Consider the following 16,396-nt stretch of genomic DNA (forward strand, 5'->3'; position numbering starts at 1 on the left):
CTTGGGTTGAGTTCCCTAGTTAAACTCACTATGGAGAGACCTGACTCCCTGTTGTCTACTCTTCTAATAGGACAAGTTATGAGGGGTGCATTGCATGGAGGGCAGGCAAGGAATCAACATTTTGGGATCAGGGACTTAGCATTTGATCTTAGGTGCTAGATGTTTAGGGGAGTGCTGAGTAATACAAGCTGTCCATGCCCTAGAATCCATGAGGGCCTAGTCCTGTGGAAAGCTGAACTCAGCCACTGTTCTTCCCAAGGAAGAAAGGGAGAGCTCTGACTGGAGATCGCTTACTGCCAGAGAACCAGGGAAGAGCCAAACCCAAAGTAATTCAACAATAGTCCTTACCATGGTACTACTCTGACATTTATCTGAGTGATTGATTTGAGAATGTTTATCTTATCACTGATCAATAGAGAGCACGAGAGAAGGAACCATGTCTGTTTCTGATCATTATATTTTTTACCTCCACACAGGGCCTAGCAATAGTAGATACTTCATAAATAGTTTTTGAATGAATGAATGACAGAGCTCTTAGATTGGTTGGCAGTGGTGAAAGGGTAATGATAGTGTAACTACTACTAGTAAAATAATTTAAAGGATGTGTTCTATATCTTGCTTATAAATATGATATTGTATATTTTTCCCTGGTCATTATGGCTGTGATGCCACTATAGACCGAAGATCCACTGTTAGTCAAACATAAACATTTTGCTTAGAAAATTAGCATAAAGGATGTTGATTTAAAATATTGTAAGATCTATTAGATTTAATTTAATTCCCTCAGTTAAGAAATTTTTCTTTGTAAAAAGAGGGCACACCTAAAAATATTAAGCTTGAGTTTTTGTGCCCGACAAATTATAACTGAAAGAACTTTTGGTAAGACCCTAGAATCAATGAGGGTAATCTTAAAGACTGTTAAAAGAAATGGTAGTGGATGGACAAAATTTTTGAATCTTAAAAGTCAAGCTTGACAGGTTTGACTTTACAACTTGGCATTATCCTAGAACAGGCTGTCAAGTAAGAGTTCTCTGATAGTATCTGTGTATGTATTACTTGTTTATTACTCCTATTTGAATGAGCTAGTACAGCAGTTCAGGTTTACTAAGAAGTAGTATGCTAAGCTAATGGCTCTTTATTACTTTTTATTTCATCTTTTCTTTTCTTTCTTTCTTTCTTTTTTTTTGAGTATTAGTCTCACTCTGTTGCTCAGGCTGGAGTGCAGCAGCACACTCACGGCCACTGCAGCCTTGACCTGCTGGGCTCAGGTGATCCTTTCACCACAGCCTTCCAAGTAGCTGGAACCACAGGCATGCACCACCACACCTGGCTAATTTTTTGATTTATTGTAGAGATGAGGTCTTGCCAACTTGCCCAGGCTGATCTCAAACACTTTTGCCTCCCAAAGTGCTGGGGTTACAAGCATGAGCCACTGTGCCTGGCTTATTTTTATTTTTAAAGATTAACTTGGTTGATAGGTAAACACATACACTAGGTTTCCTTATGCAAAATCATCTTCACAGAAGAAAAATAGAGGAAAAACATATCATAATGGTAAAAGGACTGGTTTTCACAAGGTCTGAATTTTCTCACTTCTCTTAGAATCAATTCCAAACAACAATACACCAAAATGAAAGAAATACTCATAAATCATAACCAGCAGAAAATCCACAAACTCCAATGTCAGAGTAAGGCAGAATGCCAAGGAGGAAGTCGTGATACTGTGGTAGGTAAATGGGCAGTATGAAGGGGTCCTAGATACAGCAGAGCTTGGAAAACTCTGTTGAATAATCATTTCCCAAAAGGGAGGGCCTTATTCTAGGAGGAAAGTGATGTGAAAAAGATTCACATAGCCATTAGAGGGTGAATGGTAAATCTCACTAAGGACCAGAAAAACTCTAAAAGTGATGGTATCTTTGTGTCCCCATGTGGCAGGCAGGCTGGAAAGCGATCCATGGAATAATTGAGGAAGCCTGGAACTAGGTTTGATTCTGAGAGTTAGAAGATGTGTGACTACATAGATGGGTCATATTATAAAGAAACTATTTATAACTGCAGCAGTAGCAAAGGAAGCTGTTGATGCTTAGAAAACTACTGCCCATCATTCCCTCCACAGGAACCCTCTGACTTCCTAGGAAAATCCGACTCATTCAAATATGAGTAAGAAAAAAGTAATAGACATGCAGATACTACAAGAAACATGAAAAAGCACAGCCACAATTTTTTTGGTAAATAATAAAAACATGCTTAAAATATGCTGTCACAAAGAAGATTAAAAGTGTAACACAAAATTTCATTATTAATTAGGCCAATACTTAATGAAGCAATTACAGTTATAAAGAAAGATCACAAAGTAGAATTATAAGAGGTTACTGGCAGACTGCTGGATGATGTGCAATGAAACGGGAAGGATTGAAGAAAGGGAAGGTAAATAAAGGGACATAAAAGATAAAAATGCAAAAAAGCAAATACATGATACAGAGATAAAAATGGTAAAAAGAATTAAAGGGAAAAGGCAGTATATTAAACCCATGCAAAAACATCCAACAAACGCATAGCTGTATCTCTAAAGAAGAACGCCAAAGGAAAGAAATAGAATCATTTTTTTTTTTTTTGAGTTGGAGTCTCACTCTGTCACCCAGACTGGAGTGCAGTGGCCGCTCTGGGCCACCGCAGCCTCGACCTACTGGGCTCCGGCGATCCTTCCACCTCAGTCTTCCAAGTAGCTGGAACTACAGGTGTGCGCTACCACGCCCGGCTCATTTTTTATTTATTGTAGAAATGAGGTCTCGCCAAGTTGCCCAGGTGGGGTCTCGAACCCGCGGGCTCAGGCAATCCACTCACCTCAACCTCCCAAAGGCGCGTGATTACAGGCTGAGCCACCAAGCCCGGCTAGAAGCATTATCTTAAAATATAATTCAAGACAACTTTTCTAAAATAAAAAAGGCTTAAACCTATGTATTAAAAAGGTGTCCAATATATCAGTGAAAAATCGTCTAGAACGTCAACACAAAGACATATCCCATAAATATTTTTTGAAAGAATCCTATAGGCATTCAGGCAAAAAGATAAAATCAAGTTAAGGAAGAGAAAATGAAGTTGATATTAGACTTATTTATAGAAACACTTAACCTCAGCACATATTGGTGCAACATCTATAAGATAAAAACTACAGAAGCTAGGCGCCAATAATTTTCTATCTAGTAAACCTTTCTTTCAAGTGTTAAGGAAAAAAGACAGCTTTGAACATGCTAGAATTTTGGGGACATTGCTCCCCTGTATTTTCTGGGGGAAAATACTAGAGGAGTTGTACTCCATCATGAATTCAACAAAAATATGTCAGCAAAAGAACAAGTGGCCAAAACGTAGTCAATACATTTTAGAAGGGGTTTATTGTCTTACTTCTGAACTTAAAAAGAAATAATTCAACACGACATAAAATGCCTGTTGGTTACATGTAGATACACTTCAAGAATTTTTTTCTATTCCTAATTTGTTATAATTTTTTGTTTGTTAGATCATGAATGCTGTTGAATATTTTGCTGTGCATATTGAGATAGTCATATGAGTTTTTTTTCCCTTTAATCTGTTAATGTGGTGAATTATGTGAATATCGTTTCTTTTCTTTTGAGTTGGAGTCTCACTCCAACACCCAGGCTGGAGTGCAGTGGCACACTCATGGCCATCCCAGCATCGAACTGCTGGGCTTCAGTGATCCTTCCACCTCAGCCTTCCAAGTAGCTGGAATTACAGACTGGCTAATTGATTTATTTATTTAGAGACAAGGTCTCACCAAATTGTCCAGGCTGGTCTCAAACCCGCGGGCTCAGGCAATCCACTTGTCTTGGCCTCCCAAAGTGCTGGGATTATAGGCTGTGCCACTGAACTGGCCTTCCTTTTGTTACTAAATAAATGCCGTCTGGTTGTGTTATTTAACATTAGTTTTTGTTTGTTTTTTTTTTAAGTTGGAATCTCACTCTTGTTGCCCATGCTGGAATGCAGTGGCACGCTCAAGGCCACTGCAGCCTCGACCTGCTAGGCTCAGGTGACCCTTCTGCCTCCGCCTTCCAAGTAGCTGGAAACACAGGTGCGCACCACCATGCCTGGTTAATTTTTTACTTTATTGTAGAGATGAGATCTTGCCAATTACCCAGGTTGGTCTCGAACCCGCAGGCTCAGGTAATCCACTCACCTCGGACTCCCAAAGTGCTGGGATTATAGGTGTGAGCAACCGCACCTGGCCTCCCTTAGTATTTTTTTTTTTGAGTTGAAGTCTCACTCTATTACCCAGGCTGGATTGCAGTGGCAAGCTCACGGCCACCACAGCCTCGACCTGCTGGGCTTAGGCAATCCTTTCGTCTCAGCCTTTCAAGAAGCTGGAAATACAGACACACACCTGGCTAATTTTTTTGTGATTTTATTGTAGAGACGAGGGTTCACCAAGTTGCCCAGGCTGGTCTCGAACCCACGGGCTTAGGCAATCCTCTCACTTCGGCCTCCTAAAGTGCTGGCATTACAGGCTGAGCCACCATGCCCAGTCAACATTAATTTTAATTATTTAATTTTATTCCTATATTTATTAAGAATTTTTGCATCAGGTTTATTTAAAAAATTACATTAAATTTTTTTCTTTCTAAAATTGCCCTTGTCTGGTTTAAAACTATATTAAACCCTAAATTCAACCGAGCATCTTTTGTTGCTGTTCTAATTATTAGAAGAATTTTTTTTTTTTTGAGTTGGAGTCTCACTCTGTCACCCAGACTGGAGTGCAGAGGCCGCTCCCAGCCACCGCAGCCTCGACCTGCTGGGCTCCGGCAATCCTTCCGCCTCAGCCTTCGAGTAGCCAGAATTACAGGTGCGCGCTACCACGACCGGCTACTTTTTTGATTTATTGTAGATATGAGGTCTCGCTGCCCAGGCGGGTCTTGAACCCGCGGGCTCAGGCAATCCACTCACCTCAGCCTTCCAAAGGCGCGGGATTACAGGCTGAGCCACCAAGCCCGGCTTAGAAGAATTTTTGTATGACAATGATTACCTTTTCCTGGCAGGTTTCATAAAATAAATTGTCTGGTCTTTTTTTCTGAGTAAACTTTAAACTAAAGTGTCAAACTGTTATGGATATGTTTGAGGTTTCTGTTTTTATTGGATTTTGAATAATTTATTTTTCCAGAAAATTGACCACTTAAGTAGTTTAATTATAGATTGAGTATCCCTTATATGAAATGCTTGGAACCAGAAGTGTTTTAAACTTCAGATTTTTTTGGGGGGGGATTTTGGAAGATAGTCATGCACTGAATAACAACGTTTCAGTCCATGATAGACCGTATAAAAGATAGTGGTGTGATAAGATGATATTACCATATTTTACTGTTACTTTTCTGTGTGTAGATACACAAATACCATTGTGTTACAACTGCCTGCAGTATTCAGTACAGTAATATGCTGTACAGGTTTTGTAGCCTAGGAGCAATAGACTATACCATATAGCCTAGTACAGTAGGTTATATACCATGTAGGTTTGTATAAGTACACTCTATGATGTTTGCATAACTATGAAATTGCCTAACGATGCATTTTTCAGAACGTATCCCTGTAGTTAAGCAACATGATCATATTTGCATCTTACTGGCTCAGCATCCCTAATCTGAGTATCTGAAATCTGAAATGCTCCGATGAGCATTTCCTCTGAGTATCATGTCAATGCCTGAAGAGTTTCAGATGTGGAACATTTTGGATTCCAGATTTTTGAGTTAGGGATACTCAAAAACTCAATATGTATTCATATGAAGTCCTGTTCTTTCTATATAGTAGACTTAATATTTACTGTATATATGCCCATACCCCTTTTTCATTTCTGATAGTGTGTATATCGTGCATTCTTTTTTCTCCTTGGTGAGTTTATTTAGAGGTTTATCAAAATTATTAGTATTAAAAAAAGCAACAACAACTTATTAACAGTGATTATCTCTGGGAGATTTCCATTATCTTCTTTATGTTCTTATATATTTTACAAAACTTCCCCAATAAACATATTAACTCTGTAAACTTCTCCTCCAATAACATTTAGGATAGAAGTATAGGCTTTCAAAAAAAAAATAAAGAAGTGTGGACTGGATAAGAGATACTGGTTGAATGACTTTTCCTTAGTGGAATATAAATCATTACACGACAAGTATAGGATAGTCTCTAGTGGTATGCATAAGTCATTCTTTTTTGTCTCTCTTCTGAACTTTTAAAAATCTGTTATGATATGCTGGACACAGTTGTGATGTTTACAATATAGCACATCTTAGAAATATATTTAAAATACTGAATTTCAGATTTAATATTCCCCAGTTTTGACAGTGAAGCATTCTTTTTGGTAGTTCAAATGGCACTTGTAGGTGGATGAATTAGAAGCAAGCTGTCCCTTCCTCAAGATTTTACTGCCATTTGCTGGAAAATTATAGTAACAAATAAATAACACTACGATCACTACTAATACAAGTTGTACTCCCCAGAGTTGGGTAGAGTACAAATCTGCACATCAGTAATGAGTGGCTCTGGGCTAGAAAGATATATTCATATATTTAACAACATTTAATAAAGATAAATATAATACTCTACATTGCATTCAACTTGCCAAGTGCACAGTACAGTGTGGGGAAACACGTCAGTATGATTTCACATGATAAAATGGTCCCAGAAATTTTAGCTGAGCTGAGACATGCTGACATGTCTATTGACAAGCTGGTGCTTTGATAGAAGTTCATGTCAATAGATTTTCACTGAAAACTGTGAAGTTCTGACTCAACTGAATACTATTCACACGAATACACTATAAGCTAAGAGGAATGTTGCTTCTTTGGACAAGATATGATTTGACTGATGGGATACTGAAAGTCCTGTTCTTCAAGAATTGGTGAAGAAACTAGGTCTATTGAAGATGGAATAATGGAGATTAAGGAACAGATAATGATTTTTGTTACATATTTGAAGGAGTGCCATGTGAAGGAGTAATTAAATATGTTTCATCTTGTTCTACAACTAAATAAAAAGGAAGCAGATTTGGATTCACAATAGAGAAGAATCTTCTACAGTGGAAAGTGCCACTGGGGTCAAAATTCAGAGGGGTCAATAAATTCACTGGGATCAACAGGCGCAGAGAACCTTGACATTTTGTACGGTCATTAGCCTGCCTTGTCTAATTCCAGAAATTTTTCCTGAATAAACAACTGGATACTTACAACTGGATGTTTATAACAGTAAAATATTTGGGTTACTATGAAAATTTAAAAAATAAAAACAAAGAAATGTGAAAAAAGTAGAACAAGAGCAAAGAGAGCTGGGAAAAGAGAACAAACTCAATGGAACTGAAACTACTATTATAAGTACAGGGGTAAAAAAGAGAGTGAAGCATTATTAGAAGATTGCCAGTCAAAATAAGGTTGAATGCAGGACATTGAGGCAATGGCCCAATTTTTTTGTTAATTAGATGAGAGAATTGTGTTTGCTAAAATTAAACCTAGATTGAGGAACTCTAGTGAAGTGAGGTCAACAAAAATAGCTAATAGGTGAGAAATTAGTCATCTGAAACCAAAGAAACTTATTACGAACAGGTATTAAATTGTTTATAATATAGAGAAAAAAACTGATTCATGTACAGAACAATATATACTATAAGGTCACATCAATAGAGGACTTCAGTATACAGTGTGAAGAAAATGCTATTCTATAAGTGTACACTTTAGGTTAGACAACAGCCCAAACATTTGTGATGTCTCCATCTAAAATAGCAGAAAAACATGTTTCTATAGCATAATTACTCAAAATTAGAATATTTACATTATTTTAAGATGCTAAGATCTACTTGTATATCTTTCTTCATACCGAAGGATAATATATATTTGGAAATACTATCCAGAAATTAAGTTTTAACCTTTTATTGAATATAACTTTTATGGCATTATTCCTAATGGTGAAAATTTGTTAAAAATTCAAATGCCAAATAACTGAGATATGGATATTTTAGCCATGGTGTATTTGCATGCTTTAATAGCTATACATATTTTGATTAAAATGGTAGACTATTGTTAAAAATAATAAGCATTTATCAAAATGATACAAAATAATTTTTCACCCATCACTATAGGGAAACTACTGGCATATTCAATAGTTACTTCTTTAATTGCCGAGTTCATTGTTAGGTTTTTGTTCCTTGTCTGACTGAACCACTCTTTGGTGTTAACTTTGTTACACTTTCCCTGTTTCTTGATACTCTCCTTTTGCTTCCACTCTTTTCTGATTTTCTCTTATCTTTATGACCTTTCTTATTGCTCTCTCTTTGCTTCCTGTTTGTACAGTCCAGGAAATTGGCCTGTACTGTCTCATCTTCTGACTTTACACATGTCCCAGTGTGATTCACTCTCAAACTCATCTCAGCATCCTATGTGATAACTCCCAAGCACCTTTTTCCAGTCCTGATATCTTCCTGAACTCCAGAAGCACAAATTCAGCTGTCTTCATTTCTCCTTCTTCCTCATCTATCCCATCCAATTCTTGACCAACTTGACACCTTTAAGTAAGGTATCTTTGCTTCTCTCCATCTTTATTGCTTCTACCCTACTCTGAACACATCATTTCTTGTCTGGTTCACTGTAATAACTTCCTAAATAGAATTAGAATAAATGAACATTTGTTTGAGTTGTCTTCACCTGGATATGTTTCAGGCACATCAACTCAGCGTTTCTAGAACTAAACCATCTTCTCCAGCTAAACTTATTCTGTCTCCCATATTATTTATCTCAATTGGAATTCCCAGCATGCACCCAATTTTTCAAACCATAAATTGATTTTTACTTCTACTTTTCTTTTCCTGACACCTCAATTATTCATTCTCTAAGTCAGGGAGATTCTACAGTTTCAACATATTTGTTTTCTTATTTAAAAATTCTCGGCTGGGCTCGGTAGCTCAGCCTGTAATCCCAGTGCTTCGGAAGGCCGAGGTGAGTGGATTGCCTGAGCCCGCGGGTTCGAGACCCGCCTGGGCAACTTGGCGAGACCTCATCTCTACAATAAATCAAAAATTAACCGGACATGGTAGCGCGCGCCTGTAATTCCGGCTACTTGAAAGGCTGAGGCGGAAGGACCACCGGAGCCCAGCAGGCTGTGGTGGCCGGGAGCGTGCCACTGCACTCTACTCTGGGCGACAGAGTGAGACTCCAACTAAAAAAAAAAAAAAAAAATTCTCACCATCATTTCTCCTCTTCACCCAAGTTAGTAAGAGCTCTTTGAAAGCAAGAGTCGTGTCTTTTCAACTCTGTACTCTTTAACAGAGTGCCTGACATACATACAGTATGTACAACTGTTTGAATTTAAAAATTATATACAAAAAAAGGCAAAACATGTAACAATTGCAAATGTGCAAACTGTATGTATTTATGTTTATAGCTATTAGAAAGGAATTTCAAGTGATATGAAGAATGGGTGTTTTACTATAAAGTTAAAAGAATAATAAAAATTTCAAATTGAAAAATCATAGAGAAAGAAAAATTTAGACCAAAAAATCAACATTTTTGAGATACCTCTGCTCTAAAAAACTGAGTTTTCACATGATTAGACAGTAGATGATGTAGCATTTCACAAGAAAGGAATGTGACTTTCAGATGACACTAAGAATTAGTAAGAAGAAAAGTGGTGGATGAAGCTACTGAATGCTTATATTTTAAGAAAGATTGTAGTAGTGAGTGCCTGTAATTCTGGCTATTTGGAAGGCTGAGGCAGAAGGATTGCCAGAGTCCAGCAGGTTGACGTTGGGGTGGCCATGAGCATGCCACTGCACTCCAGCCTGGGCGACAGAGTAAAACTCTAATTTAAAAACAAGAAAGATTAAAAAAAACATATTTTAGAGATTTTTCCATGCATGGTGTATTTTAGAAGTTAGAGAAGGTGGCAATATTTAACACTAACTAAAAAGTTAATTGCAATTCAAAAATTAACAATATTTAAGAGTGAATGACTTTATAGTGTATAGTAGATAATGAATATACATTCTACAAGTGCTCAAAGTTGAAACAGTGACTTGGATGGAGATGCTGACAAACTATTTTAGCATAGAATTCTTTTAAAATAATTTTTAAAACACAGAAAGTGATGGTCTTTTCATTTCATCTCCATGTTCATGAAATATCCAGGGACCAATACATATGTGCAATGATCTCATTTAGCTGATGTGAGCTGAATGTATTATTTCACACACCTCTCATACCAAGCTTCGAAAATGGTATTAGGTTAAAAAAAGATATCACACATTAGGTTATAGATTCTGTGGTAGGCAGAATAATGCCTACCTGAAGATGTCCATGTCACCCCTGGAACCTTTTGCATGACAAAAGGAACTTTGCACATCTGCACAAATCTTCACAACTTTGCAGATATGTTTGTTAGTGATCTGAGACGGGGAGATTATCCTGTATTACTGAGTGAGCCCAACACAATCACAAAGTTCTTTGTGAGAGGAGGCAGGAAAGTCAGAGAGGGAGACATGACCACAGATGCAAAGATAAGAGTGACGCAATGACTGACTTCGAAGGTGGAGGAAGGAACCAGGAGTCAAAAAATACGGCCAGCCTCCAGAAGCTGGAAGAGGCAAGAAAATGGGCTCTCCCCTAGAGCCTCCTGAAGGAACACAACCCTACAGATATTTTGATTGTATCACTGAGACTCATTGCAGAATTCTGACCTCCAGAACTGTACAATAGTAAATGTGTGTTGTTTTCAAAAACTACAAAACGCCGCTCAAAGACATCAAAGAAGACACAAACAAATGGAAAAGTATCCCATACTCATGCTGGAAAGGATGCAGGAAAAGTAAACACTTCTACACTGTTGGTGGGAGCGTAAACTAATACAGCCTCTGTGGAAAACAGTGTGGCGATTCCTGAAAGAACTAAAAATCGACCTTCTATACAACCTGACAATCCCCCTTCCGGAAATATATCCGGAGGAACTCATATCAAAGTTGAAGAATCAACTTTGTTAAGATGTCTGTCCTACCAAAGGCAATCTACAAATTCAATGCAATACCCATTAAATTACCAACATCATTCTTCTCAGACCTGGAAATGACAACATAGAAATTCATATGGAAACATAAAAGACCATGAATAGTCAAAACAATCCTCAGCAAAAGAAACAAAGTGGGAGGTATCACACTTACAGGCTTTAAACTTTATTATAAGTCTGTGATAATTAAAACAGCCGGGTACTGGTGCAAGAACAGGCATAAAGACCAATGGAAGAGGATGGAGATTCTGGAATCATAACCTCAATTTTTCAACCAACTTGTCTTCAACAAAGCCTCCACCAACAGCCACTGGGGAGAGGAGAACCTATTTAGTAAATAGCGCTGGGAAAACTGGCTGATCACATGCAGAAGGTTGAAACAGGACCCCTACCTATCACCATACACAAAAATCAACTCTAAATGAATCAAAGACCTAAATGTAAAACCTCAAACAATAAGAACCTTAGAAAATGCAGGAGACATCATTTTGGAAATTGGAACTGGCAACCATTTCCTAATCAAAACCCCACGTGCCCATGCCATAAGAGATAAGATAGACAAGTGGGACCTCATCAAACTGAAAAGCTTCTTCAAAGCAAAATAAACCATCCTGAAAGTGGGGAGACAGCCCACAGAATGCGAAAAAATATCTGCCAACTGTATATCTGACAAAGGCCTAACATCCAGGCTCGACAAGAAACGCAAACGTGCCGAGAGGGAAAAAAAAACAAAACAGCCCTATTAAAAGTGGGTAAAATATATGAATAGATGCTTTTCAAAAGAAGACATACAAGCAACCAACAGAGACATGAAAAAGTGATCAACCTCATGAATCATCAAAGAAATGCAAATCAAAACCACACTGAGATACCATCTAACATCCAGTCAGGATGGCCATCATCAATAACAAAAAACAACAGGTGCTGGAGAGGATGCAGGGAAGAGCAAATACTTTCACACTGTTGGTGGGAGTGTAAACTAATACAGCCTCTGTGGAAAACAGTGTGGCAATTCCTAAAAGATCTAAATATTGACCTTCCATCTGACCCAACAATCCCCCTTCTGGAAATATACCTGGAGGAACTCAAATCATTCTATAAAAAAGATACCTGCACATGCATGTTTATTGCAGCTTTATTCACAATAGCAAAACATGGAACCAACCGTGCTGCTTATCCAAAGTGAATTGGATAAAAAAATGGATAAAACAATGTGGTAAATAAGCCGGGTTCGGTGGCTCAGCCTGTAATCCCTTTGGGAGGCTGAGGTGAGTAGATTGCCTGAACCCGCGGGTTCGAGACCCGCCTGGGCAGTGAGACCTCATCTCTACAATAAATCAAAAAATCAGCCGGGCATGGTAGTGCATGCCTGTAATTCTGGTTACTTGGAAGGCTGAGGCGGAAGGATCGCCGGAGCCCAGCAGGTCGAGGCTGCGGTGGCCGGGAGTGGCCACTGCACTCCGGTCTGGGCGACAGAGTGAGACTCCAACTCAAAAAAAAAAAAAAAATGTGATAAATGTACATGATGGAATATTACACAGCTGAAAGGACAAAATTGTGGACTTCACAGCAACTTGGATGAATTTAGAGTCTATCATTCTCAGTGATCTATCACGGAAAAAGAACAGAGTACCACATGTTCTCAGTCATAAGCGGACTCTGAACATTTATCATAATACTATAAGAAAGTGTTTGGCAGTAGCGGGACGCTGCCAGGGGAGGGGTAGGCACATAACATCAATAAGGGTATCTGATCTCAAACCAGGGGAAGTGAGGATCCAAGGGAGGCCCAAACTTTATCTGTACGATGACCATTTTTCTACTTAATCCTGAATTGTATCCCACATCTTTACAATAAAAAAACATACAAATAAATTACATTTATTGTAATTTGTTACTGTAGCCATAGAAAACTGTTAATAATACAGATTTATTCATGTCAAATTTCATTTGCTCAAAAGCTTGGCTAAATGGAATTGTGATCTCTAATAGTAACTTCTTCAATGGCTCTGAAATCTGTTCTCTTATTTCAGTTCACACACCTACCACTGTATTTTCGGTGTGTGTCTTCTTTCCAAGCATTGTTCTGTGCCTTTTATATGTAATAACTCATTTAATCCTTTCAACAACCCCATGTGATAGGTATTTTTATTATCTCCATATAACAGAGGAGGAGACCAAGGCAGAGAGAGATTAAATAATGCACTTAAAGCTGCATAAGTTGTAAAACACAGGATTTGAACACAGTTTTCTGGCACCAAAGCTGTACTCGCTCTTCCCAGAACAAACTTCATGGTCTTTGAACTGCCTGGGTAGCAGTGAAGGTGAACTTCTCACTAATTTATCATCATATTGACTCTGTTGATAATTATTGTAGTAGACAGAATTTTGACTCTCATGATCTCTGCCTCCTGTTGTCACCCTCACAGTTATTGTATCTCATGGCAAAAAGACTTCATAGATAAAATTAAGTGTTATGTATGGTACTGGAGATACAGAACTGAATTATTGAGGGGTATACAAATAATGGGAAGATGCCAAGAAGAATCTCTCCCAATATGGTCCCATATTGCTACCAAGCTTTGGAGACACAGCATTGTGAATGGGGTAAACTTTTTTGTTCCCTCTATCCTTACTCACTGAAAACCCAGCTTTGAATTCTTTTTCCCATAAAGTCCATATTCTTTTTCTGATGGCTTTACACTGCTTCTTTTTTTGTCTTGTGTGACTATATTTATCTCTTCAATGTCCCACTAGAATACATTTTTTGAGAGTAGAGACTGTTTTACAAATCTTTAAATTCCCCCTTCATATTAGCTTCATACACAGCAGATCCTCATTTTTTTGTTACTTGAATTGATCAATCAGGGAAAGCTCCTTTACAATAAATCCTATTACAAAGTTTACTTTGTCACAGGATTGCCCAATTCCAACAAAGGGTCGATTTATTTCAGCTAATATTTACCTGTAATAATAATTCTTTAAAAACTTTGCATTCTTCAAATTATAATAGATGATTTCTAATAAATTATATCATCAGGAAGAAGAAAAGTAATCAATTTTGTTTTTAAGGGGAAAAGCAACCTAATTTTTTTGGTCAGCTACCTATTTTTAAAAATCATAATTTAAACTTGTTAGTGATTCCTTATCTCTTTTGGGGATATAAAAAAAGTTAAGGACTTTTCTTCCAAGTAGGATGAACATCACACCCCCTCCCAAAATTGGTATTTAATTCAGGAGTTTACTGATCCTATAGAATCCACTCTTGCTTTAACAGGTGGATGAGTATGCCTTGCCCTTCTGCCTCTAACTTCCTCCCAAGCTCCCACTTCCTATACCCCATCAAAGGGTCTTTTTGAGGTAGGGTTATTCCAGATGTGAGTCAAATGTACAATCTCATCAGTTCTGCTTCTAGGCTGCCCCAGTCTGATGGTAACAACCCTGTGGATGCTCCAGTTCTAAAAACCCTCTTCCTCTGAGAGTCCACATTAAGGAATTCTACCTCAGCAAGCTTTTCCAATGAAGCAATCTGTCTCAAAGAGCTCTTGGTTTCAGAGAGCTTTAAGAGAAAATATGGTCTTTGAAGTTTGGTGAGTAAACAAGAGAGACCAGGTAGTATGTTTCTGGTAATCGCAGTTCCCCTAAAACAGAAAATGACTTTAAAAAGTAAGTATATCCTGGTATTATTGCATGAGACTACTGCCTATCAACTAAATATATAATTATATTTACAACTCAGAATCACATGCTTATTAGGTCTCATATTGGCACCTGTAAATCGATAACATTAATGTTTTAGTGTGCAATGGAAGGGTTGACACTTGCTTGTCTCAGTGAACAGGATTAAAATAAAACCCACTGCCTTGCAAAACCCATAATGAATACTCCAAGGGCTTTTCTAGAAAGCTGTCTCTCTTTTGGCCAAAGGCAGAAGCATGTGAGGTAGGCAGGAGTGTCTTGAGCAACACAAACTGTACCTGTGGGGAGGACGCTCCCTGCCTGAATGATACCCCCTGAGAGACTGGCTGTAGCTGGTATTACAACATATTGCCGCTTTTCGAATCCATTTGTGTCCAGATTCAGCTCCTAGAGGCGTCAAAACATTGTAATTTACAGACAAATATGAGGTGGAGACAAGTTTTCAGACTTGTGCCTTAAACAAGGAAGAGAATCACAGATGAGGATTACTGTCTAGGAGAGAGCTTTGACCACTGCTGCCCAAAGCTCAAGGGTGTGAATGGAATATCACCCAAGGTGCTGGCTGGTTAGCTCACAGCGAGTCAGGTTCAAAATGCAGAGGCCGGGCTCGGTGGCTCAGCCTGTAATCCCGTGCCTTTGGGAGGCCGAGGGGAATGATTGCCTGAGCCTGCGGGTATTCGGGTTCAAGACCCACCTGGGCAATTTGGCGAGACCTCATCTCTACAATAAATCAAAACTTAGCCGGGCATGATAGCACACACCTGTAGTTCCAGCTACTTGGAAGGCTGAGGCGGAAGGATCACCAGAGCCCAGCAGGAAGAGGCTGCGTTGGCCGGGAGTGGCCACTGCACTCCAGTCTGGGCGACAGAGTGAGACTCCAACTCAAAAAAAAAAAAAAGGGGAGAATAAATACCCAATTTTTAATAAATAAGTCCTGGGTTTTGGGGTGTCCCCCCATATGTCTCCACAAAGACTCTTATGCAAGTGTCCATAGCAGCATTCTTCCCATGAGCCCCAAGCTGGAAACGGCCCAAAGGTCCCTCAACAGGGGTGTGAGTAAATAAGCCACAGGACATCCATACATGGAAGACTCCTTGGCAATACAAAGATGCAAATGACTGATACACGCAACAACACGGAGAAATGTCTAAGCAACGTGCTGGGGGCAGCGAGCCAGGCCCGACAGAGAACAGCCTGTACTGTCTGTTTCCGTGAAACTCTAGTACAGGCAACGCTGATCTGTGGTGAAAGAAATCAGAGCTGTGGTCTCTGGGGGTGGAGAGCCGCTGCTGATGGGTACCAGGGAAGTTTCCGGGATGCTGGGCATGCCCCATAGCTTGCTCAAGTGTATTCAAGGGTGAATCCAAGTGTAAAAACTCATGCAAGGTGCATGCAGTGGGGGCCTACCTTAATTATATCTGTCTTAAACGAAACGTATCTTAAGAAATAAAAGATTATACGATAAATAATATTATTTACAATAATTTAAGATAATGATAATATGGCAAACTGTGCATTTCCACCACCAACTTGTAAAGAACATGATGTTGGAAACTTCGATCCTCTTTCATCCTCAGAGGTGATCACGAGCTGGAATTTTGTGTTCATTGGTCCTTTGATTTTCTTTTCTTTTCTTTTTTTTTTTTTTTGAGTT

The 16,396-nt window shown here is 38.7% G+C and overlaps 1 protein-coding gene across 8 annotated transcripts in view; it reads right to left on the bottom strand.

The window, feature by feature from the left end:
* DLGAP1 (DLG associated protein 1) overlaps window positions 1–16,396 on the bottom strand; it is a 399,852-nt gene that overhangs the window by 362,253 nt on the left and 21,203 nt on the right. The window lies entirely within an intron of this gene.

Source organism: Carlito syrichta, unplaced genomic scaffold (assembly GCF_000164805.1).
Source record: "Carlito syrichta isolate Samal-C Ts95f unplaced genomic scaffold, Tarsius_syrichta-2.0.1 Scaffold302576, whole genome shotgun sequence".
NCBI classification, from domain to species: domain Eukaryota; kingdom Metazoa; phylum Chordata; class Mammalia; order Primates; family Tarsiidae; genus Carlito; species Carlito syrichta.